Genomic DNA, 14,595 nt, shown 5'->3' on the forward strand with positions numbered 1-14,595 from the left:
GTGGTAAAACCACGGCTCAACCATCTGATTTTACTGCTCCCCCAGCTGCATGCCTAAACAAAGTTTTAAAGAGCTTGGCATGTATCGTTACCAATTCCCTCCTAGGATTATAATGACAAAGTGAAATGGCTATCAGATTGTATAGGACGGGGGGGGCCTCTTAGCATTTTTGAGACCATCCTTCCATGCCCCATCAGTAAGTTATGTTTATACTTCTGCAATAAAGTATGGGATTACAAAATAAATATTGAACTGCTGGATGGGGTTGGGTGTCAATGGGGGGGGGGGGGGTGAGATGGGGGTTGTGGAGGGGGTTAGGGGACTCTGTAGTAGACATGGTGGTCCTGTAGTGGATGAGGTGTCTGGAGAGGCTGGGGGACACTGTGGGAGGTTGGGGGGCACTGTGGGAAGTTGGGTGGCACTGTGGGAGGCTGGATAGTACTGTGGCAAGTTGGTGGGCACTGTGGAAGCTGAGGACTCTCAGGGGACTTGGGGGCAGTGTGGGCCATTATGGTTGGGGAGGTTGGAGAGGATACTATGGGACTTGGAGGTACTGTGGGAGCTGGCTGGAGGCCCAGGAGATGGAAGGCTGTGACCCAGCAGTGGGCCATTGCCCAGTGGTTAAGAACCACTGGTATAGCGTATGACCAACTTATAGCCCAACTCTGGACAGCTAAAAAATGATCCCTTGCAGTGGGGGGGGGGGGGGGGGTAGATAAATAGTTTTACATACCTGATCCTCTGCTCCCTCAGTAGATGGCACTCCCCCATGCACCGACGGTGGACTGTCCCCTGGCATCATTACATCATTAGGTCTTTGGTCTTGATGATGTCAGGAATCAGGATTCTAGACTTCTAGAGCGTAGGGGAGAAGGAGCTGCAAGGACTGGTCTGGGCTGCCGAGGGCGGAGGAGGGGAGCGGAGGATTGGGTAAGTACATTTTTTTTGTTCCCCAAGACCTAACCAAGCTATTAACCCTTGAAATGCGGGTGCAGCCCGCCGGTGACAGATCACTCCCGGAGGGATTCATATGATGTCCACCCCGAATGACAAAAGTCCTGCTCGGCCATCATTTCGCTATAGGCACTGATTGGCACTGATGGGCACTGATTTGCAGCACTGATGGGCTCTGATTGGCAGCACTGATGGACACTGATAGGCAGCACTGGTGGACACTGATAGGCAGCACTGATGGGCACTGATAGGCAGCACTGATGGGCACTCATTGGCACTGATAGGTAGCATTGTTTGGCACTGATAGGCAGCATTGATTGGCATTGATAGGCATCATTGGTTGGTACTGATTGGGAGCATTGGTTGGCACTAATAGGCAGCGTTTATTGGCACTGATAGGCAATACTGATTGGCATTGGTTGGCACCGATAGGCAGCACTGATTAGCACTAATAGGCAGCACTGATTGGCACTAGTTGGCACTGATAGGCAGCATTGGTTGGCACTGATAAGCAGCATTGGCAATGATAGGCTGCACTGGTTGGCACTGATAGGCAGCACTGATTGGCACTGATAGGCAGCACTGATTGGCACTGATAGGCAGCAATGCAGCATTGGTTGGCACTGATTGGCAGCATTGGTTGGCACTGATTGGCAGCATTGTTTGGAACTTATAGGCAGCACTGATTGGCACTAATAAGCAGCACTGATTGGCACTAGTTGGCACTAATAGGCAGCATTGGTTGGCACTAATAAGCAGCACTGGCAATGATAGGCTGCACTGGTTGGCACTGATAGGCAGCACTGATTGGCACTGATAGGCAGCACTGATTGGCACTAATAAGCAGCACTGATTGGCACTGGTTGGCACTGATAGGCAGCATTGCTTGGCACTGATAAGCAGCACTGGCACTGATAGGCAGCATTTGTTGGCACTGATAGGCAGCATTGGTTGGCACTGATAAGCAGTACTGGCACTGATAGGCAGCATTGGTTGGCACTGATAGGCAGCACTGACTGGCACTGGTTGGCAGCATTGTTTGGCACTGATAGGGGAGAGGGGGAGTTTCACATTCAGGAGACCGTGAGACTTGCCAGAGCTGTTCAGTGTATGAAACTGTCAGATAATGTCACTGCTTGCAGGGAGAGAGACTGTCAAACGTCAGCGCTGATGTTGGGGGTGGGCGGGACCGAACAACTATCAAACACCAGCCAATGGGATGGGGTCTGGGCAGGCAGCTACATTTCTCTGGCTCCGCCCCCTCTCTGAAGCAGCCCAATCATTGGCTGGTGTTGATGGTGCTTGGTCCCGCCCACCCCCGACATCACCGCTGACTTTTGACAGCTGGTCTCTCTCCCTGCAAGCAGTGACATTATCTGACAGTTTCATACACTGAACAGCTCTGGCAAGTCTCACGATATGCCTTCTGTGAAACTGTTTTACAGGCAGCGCGGGTTACACACTCTCTTGGATACAGCATTTGGGGACAGATCTCTGGAGACAGCACTGGGTGATTAGGGTGTGCCCAGGCACACCCGAAACACCCCCTGCGCACGCCTATGTTTCCCCCTAATTCTGGAGTTGCTGCACTTTTCTCTTCTGTCACTAGATGGCATTGTAGCTGGTGACATTAGATGGACAAGAGAATAGCAAGAATAGATTATAAATGCTTAGAGTGTCTCAGCCAATGGGCAAGGGATTCTTTAAGTCCCATGGCCTGCTGGGAGAGCCTATTTATTTTGGGTGGAGTCAAGTGATCTGGGTTCTGTGCCACCTGGACGGCTGTCTGGGTGGACGTGTGTTGCCCCGGGCTGCTAGGCTGAGGCTGAAGCCTGAGGCCTATCCTGGGGACACCTGGCTGCTAGGCTGCGTGAGGCCTATTCAGGAGCAAGAGAAGCAGCGTAGGGTTGGGACTGCAGGGTTGGAGTCCAACCGAGTTGCGAAGGTTCAGCCGGATGGGGAAGCAGTTGTGGTCGGAGGTAGAGGAGAAGCTGTTGCTACTGAAGGACCATCCACCTTGTTACCGGAGACTACTGTGAGTAAGCTGAAGCAAGTACCAGAGCAGACTTCTCACCAGCCGGGGACGGTGAAGAAGTTGGAAAGCATCAGCGCGTGCCAAGCCAGGGACCCGGCAGGATAGCGGGAGTTACGCTAGAGGAGTATACAGCGGGATATCTGTGGAAGAGCTCAGGGGGATCCAGTGACGACTGGGATCTGGAAGTCTAGTGCGAGACTATGAGCTCAGTGAAGATCTACACTGGGATACTGTGAGATAAGAAATGGACTGTTCTGTGTTACCAAGAGTTATGTACAACTGCCGTTACTGACTGTTGCAAGATTAGTTGCCATAGGAGACAGCGGTCCTACCTATAAAGAAGTGTTATCCGGCTGGAGGCCTACCACTGTATAGCTGTCTACCTACAGGAGTCTGCCAGTTACCATTGCATCTACTCAAGGGTGTCCTGGCCCTAACCCTCTCTCCCCTAGTTCTATTAAGAGACAATAAATCTCTTGTTTGCATTCAAAAAGTGACTGGCGCCCATCATTCTTCTTGCTTCACACCCACCATGCCTGGTAACCCACTCTACAAGGAAGGATGTCAGCTCTCCCTAAACCTTGAGGTCACCATTAGGCCTCTGGGGCCCCTTGCTACAATTAGAAGGCAGCGCGTTTCACTTCGGTGAACAAGCCCTTATAGGATTTGCTATTTTCAGAGTTTTGGACGTGATTGCAGAACCCCTCCCCCATAAATGAAATCCATGCAAATGTACCTATCTCTCACCAATCACGTACCCAGGATATGCAGTGCAGTCTTCTGCCATACCGATCTTCCCCTGTGTGTTCATTACGTGTGTCAGAGCTCCGACTCGGCTCCATTCCGATTCTCCATTGCAATGTAAATAGCCGGCGTCTCTCTCTATTTTGACAAGTGACATCTCAGTGAAGCGCGGTGTTTGCAGAGTGAGAATTACACTGCCAGCCGGCAAGACTCTACAGAGCAGAAAAGATTATGCAATGATTAAATAGGAACCGTTATCTTCCTCCAGGAAAGCATTTATTTTTATTCGGCAGGCTGGAATATGTGAAAATGAGACCTTGTGATCTTTGGAGAGGCGTAAGAATGAGAAATCTCACAATTGCATAGAATGGAGCTGTGAGACAAAACAGCGTCCAGATCCCGCGTCTGCTCCTTGGAAGCCTATGGGCCCAAAAGTTACAAAGCGCCAAAAAAAAAAAGATAATAAGAGAAGTTAAGAGACGCAAAGCAATATTAGCAAAATGAGAGCTGAGCATAACGCACAGCCTGATATCTCACCAGGGACCCCACACTCAGCACTTTTCTTAGCAGAAAACAGAGAACTCCTGCAAATCTCTGCCGAGCCGAGCAACTCAGCAAAAGGTAGACGTGCTGCATCTTCTGTCAAATCTGACCTCCGGCCTTCCCGTCAGTCTTTCAGAGTTGTACAGGTTCCTCTCCTGGACTGAAATGGCGAAGGCTGGGTTCACATATGTCCGGCTGCGGTTTGTGTGTAAAGGCAGGCGTCCCAATACTTTTGGTAATATAGTGTATGTCCGGCTGCGGTTTGCAGTCCGGAGTCCGGTGCATTCCCGTTCACCGGTTCAGGTGCGATTCAGGTGCAAATTGTTCCCCGATTCGCCACCTGAACCGGACCCAAAAACACACACAACCCTTTTCAAATTTGCACCGCAGCCACCCCAGACATTTGTGAACCAGCTCCATTGAAAGCCGGTCACATTCACATGTTATGCGAATTGGATGCGGTGTAAAATGTGTAGCAAGGTCTCCGGTGCCTGACCTTACAAATGCGCTTCTGGAAGAATGGTCAAACATTCCCATAGACACACTCCTAAACCCTGTGGAACCCTACGGACTAAGACTGGGGTGCCATTAAAGTTCATGTGCGTGTAAAGGCAGGTGTCCCAATACTTTTGGTAATATAGTGTATGTCCGGCTGCGGTTTGCAGTCTGGAGTCTGGTGCGTTCCTGTTCACTGGTTCAGGTGCGATTTAGGTGCAAATTTTTCCCTGAATTCGCACCTGAACCGGATCCAAAAACGCACAGAGCCCTTTTCAAATTCGCACCGCAGCTGCCCCAGGCATGTGTGAACGGGCTCCAATGAAAGGCAGTCGCACTCGCCTGTCATACGAATTGGATGCGTCCAATTCGCATATATGTGAACCTAGACTTAGGCACTATTCACACCAATGCATTTTTTCATGTTTTTTGCAGAAACGCACGGCATTATTTTTAACATGGGTTCCTATGGAACACGTTCACATCGCTGCATTTTTGTGCCTTTGCGTTTTTGGAAAAGGACTTTTTTAAATGCAAAACACTGTTTTTATGCTTATTTTTTTTTTGCTTTTTTTGGTTCAATAGACTTCAACGTTGAAGCTGCAGAAAAGCATGTAGTGTGTTTTTAACCGCAATTTCGCCGCAACTTGCATTTTGCAGTTTCTGCCAAACAACAAGTTTGCCTGAAAAGAAAAAAAAAAAAAGCATAAAAAAGCACAAAATGCAAATCGTGGTACAAAACGCAAAAAGCATAGCAAAAAGCACTGCAGAAACGCTCAAAAGCAACATGCATAGGTGTGAATGGAACTTAATGCTCCGTAAACACGATCGGAAATCGGAGGAACCAACCGTCCAACTATTTTTCGCTTGCTGGTCGCAAGTAGGAATTGAATAGGTTACTAAAGTTATGAAATTTCTCGTATGACAGAATAAGTATTCGGAAGTGATGTCATGTGTTGCAGTGTATTTGTATTGTATTTTCGGATGACAACTGTACTGATTAAACGAAAAACGTATGATCTGGGATTGTACAAGGAAGATTTTTGGTGCTTGCACCATCGGATAATATCGAATGAGCTGTCGTGATCGGCCATCAAAAGCTGAGTACTAACGATTGGATTATCATAGATCACTGTGAAAACGGTATTTTTTGGATGATTTTCAGATCGTGTGTACTGGCCAATAGGGCTGGTTCCCACCACAAAAACGCACTCCAGATCTGTTCTGGGTGCGTTTTCTTCATTTTTCCTGTTTTTTGTTTTCATTCTACTGGGGTCCGGTGCATTTTTCATGTGTTCCAGTGCGTTCTGGTGCATTTTGATGCATTTTACTGCATTCCAGTACAGTCCAGTGCAGGAAAAATGCAGCATGTTCTACTTTTTTCTGGAACTGGAAAGCCATTGAACTGACCGCACTGGTGCAAACTATGCCATTGGATTTCCCTTGCCCATCTGCGGGCCCGAGGCCAGCATAGTAGGTGCCACTGAGTAGAGGGGGGGGGGGGGGGAGCGGACCTTCACCCTTTCTTGTTGCTGACCTGGAGGTGACATGTATGACGTCACTTCAGGGTCCCTGTTGACAGTTTCCCTGGCCACCAAGACTGGGAAAGAAAGTAATGCAGTGCGATCTGCACTATGATCTGCGATCTACGTTAGGCGGCCAGCAAGCGGTTAAATAGTCAACAAAGCCTTCTGACTAAAACAGTGTGCTTTTTTGGTGATGTTGTGGATTAATATTGTCAACCTTTTTTTCCCTACAGAAAACCTTTTGCAAAATAAAGCCAGCACAGGGAAGTTCCCTACCAATGGGATTCACACCTGCTCTGTATGGTAAAATGTGATTGGTGGATGCAGAAAGAGGGCAGAGAAAGTTACATAGAACAGTTCTTATTTAAAGGTCTAGTTCCCAACCAATTAGGTAAAACTCTGGTCATGGGATCTGGTCATAGGTCTTCCTTCTTTTGTTCCGCAGTGTAGAAGCGTCCAGTCTGCAATTTCTTTGTTGCTTTCTGTTGAGGTGGGTGTTGCTCATTGGCTGTTGGAAGGGCCAAAGGGTACTAACAGGATCCTGAAACCTGCATGAGTGACGTCATACGAGGCATGACACTAGACCAGCTCAGACTTTCTCACTCTTTTTACCCTTGTGGAACCCTTAAAATAATTTTCAGGTCTCGGGGGAACCCCTGCTAAAACCAGTTCATCGAAGGTCAGTGGGAAGAATGCCTCCCTTACATTATAGTCATAATGTTGGTGGATGCCTTTGACGTTACCAAGTGGTGTTGGCCCTGGAATTATGGAGGCAACTTTAAATGGAAGGTCAATCAACCACAGCTCAAGGAACCCCCAGCAACCTCTTGAGGAACCCTGAGTTTCATGGAACCCTGGTTGAGAATGGCTGGATTGGCTGGACTGATGAGAATGGTGAATGCCTTCAGGCCACTGATGGGGTTACCCAAAAAAGGTGCAGAGATCACTAACAGTGGACTGAGGTATGTTGTGGGTTTTTGAGTAAAAAAAGTATTATCTAGGTGCGTCAGTGCCACAGTCATCAAAGGAAATGTCACCAGCGTGCCTTTAGCATTCCATGCTCACGAGGCCATACACTCCAAACTTCTCTCCTGCACACACTGCCCACTGTTATATCCTCCGCACTCCTCTCCTGCACATACTGCCCACTGTTATATCCTCTGCACTCCTCTCCTGTACATACTGCCCACTGTTATATCCTCCGCACTCTTCTCCTGTACATACTGCCCACGGTTATATCCTCCTCACTCCTCTCCTGCACGTACTGCCCACTGTTATATCCTCCGCACTCCTCTCCTGTACATACTGCCCACTGTTATATCCTCCGCACTCCTCTCCTGTACATACTGCCCACGGTTATACCCTCCGCACTCCTCTCCTGCACGTATTGCCCACTGTTATATCCTCCGCACTCCTCTCCTGTACGTACTTCCCACTGTTAAATCCTCTGCACTCCTCTCCTGCACATACTGCCTACTGTTATATCCTCCGCACTCCTCTCCTGTACGTACTTCCCACTGTTAAATCCTCTGCACTCCTCTCCTGTACATACTAATCACTGTTATATCCTCCGCACTCCTCTCCTGCACATACTGCCCACTGTTATATCCTTCACACTCCTCTCCTGCACACACTGCCCACTGTTATATCCTCCGCACTCCTCTCCTGCACATACTGCCCACTGTTATATCCTCTGCACTCCTCTCCTGTACATACTGCCCACTGTTATATCCTCCGCACTCTTCTCCTGTACATACTGCCCACGGTTATATCCTCCTCACTCCTCTCCTGCACGTACTGCCCACTGTTATATCCTCCGCACTCCTCTCCTGTACATACTGCCCACTGTTATATCCTCCGCACTCCTCTCCTGTACATACTGCCCACGGTTATACCCTCCGCACTCCTCTCCTGCACGTATTGCCCACTGTTATATCCTCCGCACTCCTCTCCTGTACGTACTTCCCACTGTTAAATCCTCTGCACTCCTCTCCTGCACATACTGCCTACTGTTATATCCTCCGCACTCCTCTCCTGTACGTACTTCCCACTGTTAAATCCTCTGCACTCCTCTCCTGTACATACTAATCACTGTTATATCCTCCGCACTCCTCTCCTGCACATACTGCCCACTGTTATATCCTTCACACTCCTCTCCTGCACACACTGCCCACTGTTATATCCTCCGCACTCCTCTCCTGCACATACTGCCCACCGTTATATCCTCCTCACTGCTCTCCTGCACATACTGCCCACTGTTATATCCTCCGCACTAAGGTGTCACTTAATTGTCTCAACATTTTTGTATTGTTGTAAGCCTACTTTTATGATTTATGTGTACCACTTCTAGTTTTTAATCTTTTGTACCAATAAATGACAATTATTTACTCCAATTGTACTTATTTAGTGTCGGTATAGTCCCACCCTTAGTGGGTACTCTCCATTTGTCTGCTGTACATACTGCCTACTGTTATATCCTCTTCACTCCTCTCCTGTACATACTGCCCACAGTCATATCCTATGCTCTCCTCTCTTGCACATACTGCCCACTGTTATATCCTCTGCACTCCTCTCCTGTATATACTGACCACTGTTATATCCACCACACTCCTCTCCTGTATATACTGCCCATTGTTATATCCTCTGTACTCCTCTTGTCAGAGAACAGTCTGCAGAAAAATTGGCACATCTGCTAATGCCCAGCAGAATCGCAGATTGTCTCATAGAAATTTGCCAATGCTAATACGCATGCGCACACAGGCACGAACGACCAAGAAGATTCATGTACCAAGGCCCACGCGATGCGTGATAGATTCTGGCGCCCAATGGCCTATTTAAAGCCAGCAGCAGCCACTAGTTGCTGGATGATCTTCAGATTCCCTGTGTGTTCCCGAGTTCTTGTTCCTGCTATTATTGGATTTCCTGTTACCAACCTGTTTTGCCTTTGGCCTGTCTTATCTCTATTCCTGGCTTTGACCCTTGGCTTGTTCCAATGACTCCGCTTCTGCCTGCTGACCTCTTGGCTTGCTCTTCTGACTCCGCTACTGCCTGATTACCAGTGTATGACCCAGGCTGACTCCTGACACTGCTTGCTGCCTTACTCCTGGCTGATCTTCTGTGCATGACTTCTGGCCTGGCTCCTGACTCTGCTCTTGGCTCTCCCTTCTGCTAAGTCTCACTTGGTACTCTTGAGGGACTCCTGCCCAGCAGTGCATCTTGCTTATCAGCTGCCATCCAGCAGACATCTCTTCATCACCTCAGCCGTTGGCAGCTGGCAACCCCTGCTTCTCTGAGCTTAGCACTCTCTGGTACCACCTTCAGGGGCGCTCTACACTTAGCTGCAAGGGAAGCCCTCTTAGCACTTCAGTCTCCAATCAGGTACGTGATAGTATCATCCAGCCAGTATGTCCGAGGCCAACAGAGGTGCTTCCCCGCTCAAGGCTTTGTGCCAGCAAGTCGCATCGCTGACTCAGGCAGTGAAGAATCTTCAGGATGGGTACTTCCAGTTGGAGGGCCGCATACAGAACCTGACGGTGTCCTCTGCTACAGCAACTCCTAATCCACCTGCTGTAGTCACCACATCTGCTCCACCTGTTCAAGAACGCTCATCCTCTGCTCCTACTGTGGTTGTTCCACCCCCTGAACCAAGAGTACCCACTCCAGAATGCTTCTCAAGTGACCGAAGAAAGTTCGGAGCGTTCAAGAATGCCTGCCTGCTATATCTGGCCCCTCAGCCCAGAACTTTTTCCTTAGAGACTGTTAAAGTGGGGTCCGTCATCTTTCTGCTGCCTGATAAACCTCTTGGACCCATCATCTGCTGGAGCAGAAGAATCCCATTCTCAACTTGGTGGATGCTTTCTTTGAGGCCATGGCTCAATTATATGATGACCCGCAATGCACGGCCACAGCTGAAGCCACTCTCCATACTTTGCAACAAGGACGAAGTCCTATAAAAGACTATACAGGTGACTTTCGTAAATTATCTGCAGATACAAGGTGAAACAAGGCCATCTTAGATATCAGTACCGGCTGGGCTTGTCCGAAGCTCTGAAGGATGAGCTAGCACGAGTGGAGGCCCCCGCCACATTAAAAGCACTCATTCAACTAGCCATCCAACTTGACAGACTCCTGCGGGAGAGACGGTCAGAAAGTGTGGAATCCTTCTGGCCTTCATGGATGCTGCCTAAAGTTCCACCCACTCCTGCACCTTCTAATCCAGATGCTTTTGAAGGCAAGCCTATGCAAATTGGCGTGGTTCGCTCCATTCTGACCTCAGACAAAAGACTTTGCCGTCGGCAGGCCAACCTTTGCCTCTACTGTGGGGGAGCCGGACACTTTCTTTGTGTAGCAATGTGGATTAAAATTGCAAAGCACAGTGATCCTCCGGTGTTTCTATGCATCAAATGACCCTCTAGTACCCAGTGTTATCAACTGACATCATGTTTGTGAGCCAAACTAAAGGGATTATGGAATGAGTACTTTCTCAGACTGATAATTGCTTCGCATGACCATGCCCTTGGACCACATATTCCAGAGATCTTTGCTACCATCAGAGTGATTGCTGGGATTAGCTATAAAAGAAGCCAAAGCCAGACCCTGCGCTCTCTTCCTCCTGGGCCTGACGTGAGACAGACCTCTCCGTGCATGGAGAGAGAGGTCGCGGCCTACAATGCGGTGTACAACATTCTAGCCCGGATGAGAGGGGCCTAGCACTGCTTGCTGTCCGTCAGACATCCATCCAGCACCACTTTGGTCTCCTGCCAACCTGTGTTCTGAGCTTCGCATCGGGAGATCGATACGGCGGACCCGCTGCACGAGTGTCGCTACAAGAGCTTTAGGCATTATATCGGCCTGGTCGTTGGTGAGAGGGCAATCGCCCACCTTTACAAATTCTTTCTTACGGATTAACTGGGACATTTTGCACAGACATCTTTACCTTGGGAATACTTTACTGAGCCTATCTTGAACACTGTGCATAGACACCTTTAGCTTCTACCATTCCAAGAAACCTTGTTGCTTGCTGCTACCCCTTATTGGATAAAGTTAATGAGCTCCTACTGCTGGTTAAGACCATCAGATCTGCAACAGGGACATTGCTGTCATTGTTGCTACAGGGGCCCTTATACTATTGCTATTAAGTCCTACCTCTCATTAGGGTTAAAGGTTTATAGGCTGGCTGAGCTCTTCCTTTTTGAAATCTGTCAGTATAAGCACTTAATTAACCTGTTTACCTACAAATATCTTGGCTTGTGTTATTCGGAGGAATTCCTTTGTTGAGTTGGTGCTGTTGCCCAAAACTTAGCAGATCTATTACCTCCTCTTTGTAACAATATCTTCTTTGAACTGTTCTAGTAAACATTATCAGAACTTAAACGCACAGAGTTGTCTGACTTATTACTTTAAGATGGTGCAAAGATGTCTGAACCCAGAGTGTCAGGTGGGTTGGAATGTTCATCAGGTCATGGCAGTGCAGATGAGCAGGTAAATCAGAGCAGTCCCTTAGGGGGCCGTGCTACATTTGGGGCTCATCCAGGATGCTATCTGCAGCTGGCCTTAGCTGACCTAGACAAGAGCCACAATCTGAGTGGGAAGTAACTTCAATTGCTGCAGTTGCTTGGGGCAGGAGTCAGGTAGCTCCAACAGAGAAGAGCACTGTTCTGGAGATCTCGGGAAGTGAGAAAACCTAGAGAAGATCAGAAGGTTGCTGAGACCTCTGTTCCCAGGGCACCAGGCCTACATTGTGGAAACTGAAGCCACATATGAGTTGGGTCAAGTCAGGGTACTACTAGAATGACAGGAAGAGGTACCTGTGTGTTTTCAGGTGGAAGAGGTGCGTCTGGCTGAAGGGGTGATTGCTAAAGTGTTCCCACTCAAAGTGGGGGGGAGAACAGACTGAGAGGCAGCCCTCGACCAGAATTCAGGAGAAGGGTCCCGTACCTGTGGGAGCCGACTCTCAAGGGGCCAGTGCCCCCCCCCCCCTCTTTCTACAAGGCTATGAGCCAACTAGTTGATAGCTTAGGCCCAAACCCAAATGTATCATGCTCTGATGCGAGTGATGGAGACCCAAGTGATGGTCCAGGAACAGGGGACTTGTCAAGGTGAGCAAAAACCATACCAGGGGCGAGAGAAGAGATGTTATGGGTGCGGGGAGGTTGGACACTTCCGAGCTGAGTGCCCCAAGTCTGGCATCAGCCCTCAACTACTCATTGACGTTCTGAGAGCATTACAAAAATGACTTTTCCCAAAGCCGGCAGGAAACATAAGGGGACCTCAGTGAAGGAGCTAGTTGGGAGTCCCGAAGGTAAAACTGCTCTCCAAAGCCAAGAAAAGAGACAAGAAAAAAGGGGAAGCAAGTCACCTGTTACCCCTCCCCCTTCTTTACCTAAAAGAGCGAAAGAAACAAAATCCTCAGAGAGGGGAAGACAGAGGCAGAAAATCAATGCACACCTTACTGAACGAGTAGTTAGACCAACTCCACTGCCTCCAAGGAGACTGGTTAGGGCACAAACTATAGAGTCACCTGTGAGAAACCTACCAAAGAACTTAGTGGGGCCCTCCCCCCTAGTCTCTGTACAAGCAGAGGTCACCTATACGCAAGCCTTACTGGATACTAGAGCTCAGGTGACATTGCTGTATCAAGACTTTTACCATAAGTACTTAAAGCATATCCCTTTGTGCAAGCTCGAGGGAATTTGAGATTTAGGGCATAGGGATCCAGAAATGCCCATACGATGGATACATACCCATAAAGATAACCTTCGATTCTGCCGTGGCAGGAAAACCAGAGACTTTTGATATGCTGGCTGCCGTTTGTCCCTGACCTCCTGGGGTAGGCCGAAATTCCTTATTGATAGGCACCAACACCAACCTTGTGAGGAGACTACTCACTCCTCTGGCCTTAGAGGGCGCTCCAGTAGGGAAGATTCATCCTCAGCTGAGGCAGGCGTTCCAGTGAGTGTTGCAAGAGAAGAAGGCACCTGCTGAAGGAGTAGGAAGATTGTGGTGATTGGATACCCATGAGAAGGTGTTGCAGCCTGGAGAGAGAGGGCCTGCCTGAGAGCCACGGTCAAGCTGTCATGGGACCAGCCAGGTCCTTACGTGGTGGTGGAAGCTGGTTCAACCGAGGAGGAGGTTGGAATAGAACTGGTCCCAGAGATCGTACTCACTCAGGCCTTACTAAGAAACGGGGGGCGAATTCCGGTCAGTGTGAGGAACATCACTGGTCACCCAATCAGCTTAAAGCCATATATGGTGATCGGAAAAGTGAGTGCTGCCACCCCGGTGGCTGGGGATAAAGTCCTTCAGAAGGGAGATGATAGAAGAACCACCGTCTGCTGCCCAAATCTACCCTCTGCCTGGGAAGAGAGGGTGAAAGCTCAGATAGCTCGATGGGAGAAGATGTTTTCCAAGAATGACTTTGATGTGGGCAGCACCAGGAGTGCTCAACATTGAATTCGGCTGACCGAAGATAAGCCTTTTCGAGAAAGGGCAAGGCGAATCCCCTTGTGTTACCGGGAGGATCTTTGAGAGCAGCTGGCTGAATTGAAGAGATCAGGAGTCATTAAAGAGTCTAGGAGCCCCTTTGCCTCCCCGATTGTGGTGGTGAGGAAGAAGAATGGGTCCCTTCGGAGGGGCATTGACTATTGAAACTTGAACTATCCCAGATCAGTACACTACCCCTCGCATAGAAGAAGCCCTACAATGCTTATCAGGGGCCAAATGGTTCAGTCTACTGGATCTAAAGAGTGGATATTACCAGATCCCCATGCATCCAGATGACCGAGAAAAGACGGCCTTCATCAGGCCTCTAGGGTTTTTCCAGTTTGGCCGAATGCCACAGGGGTTAACAGGGGCCCCTACCACTTTCCAGAGATTGATGGAGTACACTGTGGCTGATTTGAACTTGGTAGAAGCGCTAGTGTATCTTGATGATATTGTTGTGTTCGGCAGAACGTTGGAGGAGCATGAAGTTTTCCAGTGACTACACACAGGGGTGCTGAAGCTGTCGCTCGAGAAGTGCCAGTTCTACCAGACCTCAGTTACGTACCTAGGGCATGTAGCATCAGCCGAGGGAATAGCAACTGACCCTCAGAAGTTGGAGGCTGTTACTTCCTGGCCTTGCCTGAATACCGTCACTGAGTTGAGGTCATTTTTGGGTTTCTGCTTTTTACTATAGAAGATTTGTGAACAACTTCTCACAGATTGCCCGGCCATTGAATGAGCAGTTACAGAGACAAACGGAGGGGGCCAGCAGAAAACTCAGAGAGGGGGCCCCAGGAAGCCTTGTGAGTCTATCCA

Source organism: Aquarana catesbeiana, linkage group LG05 (assembly GCF_042186555.1).
Source record: "Aquarana catesbeiana isolate 2022-GZ linkage group LG05, ASM4218655v1, whole genome shotgun sequence".
Classification (NCBI taxonomy): Eukaryota; Metazoa; Chordata; class Amphibia; order Anura; family Ranidae; genus Aquarana; species Aquarana catesbeiana.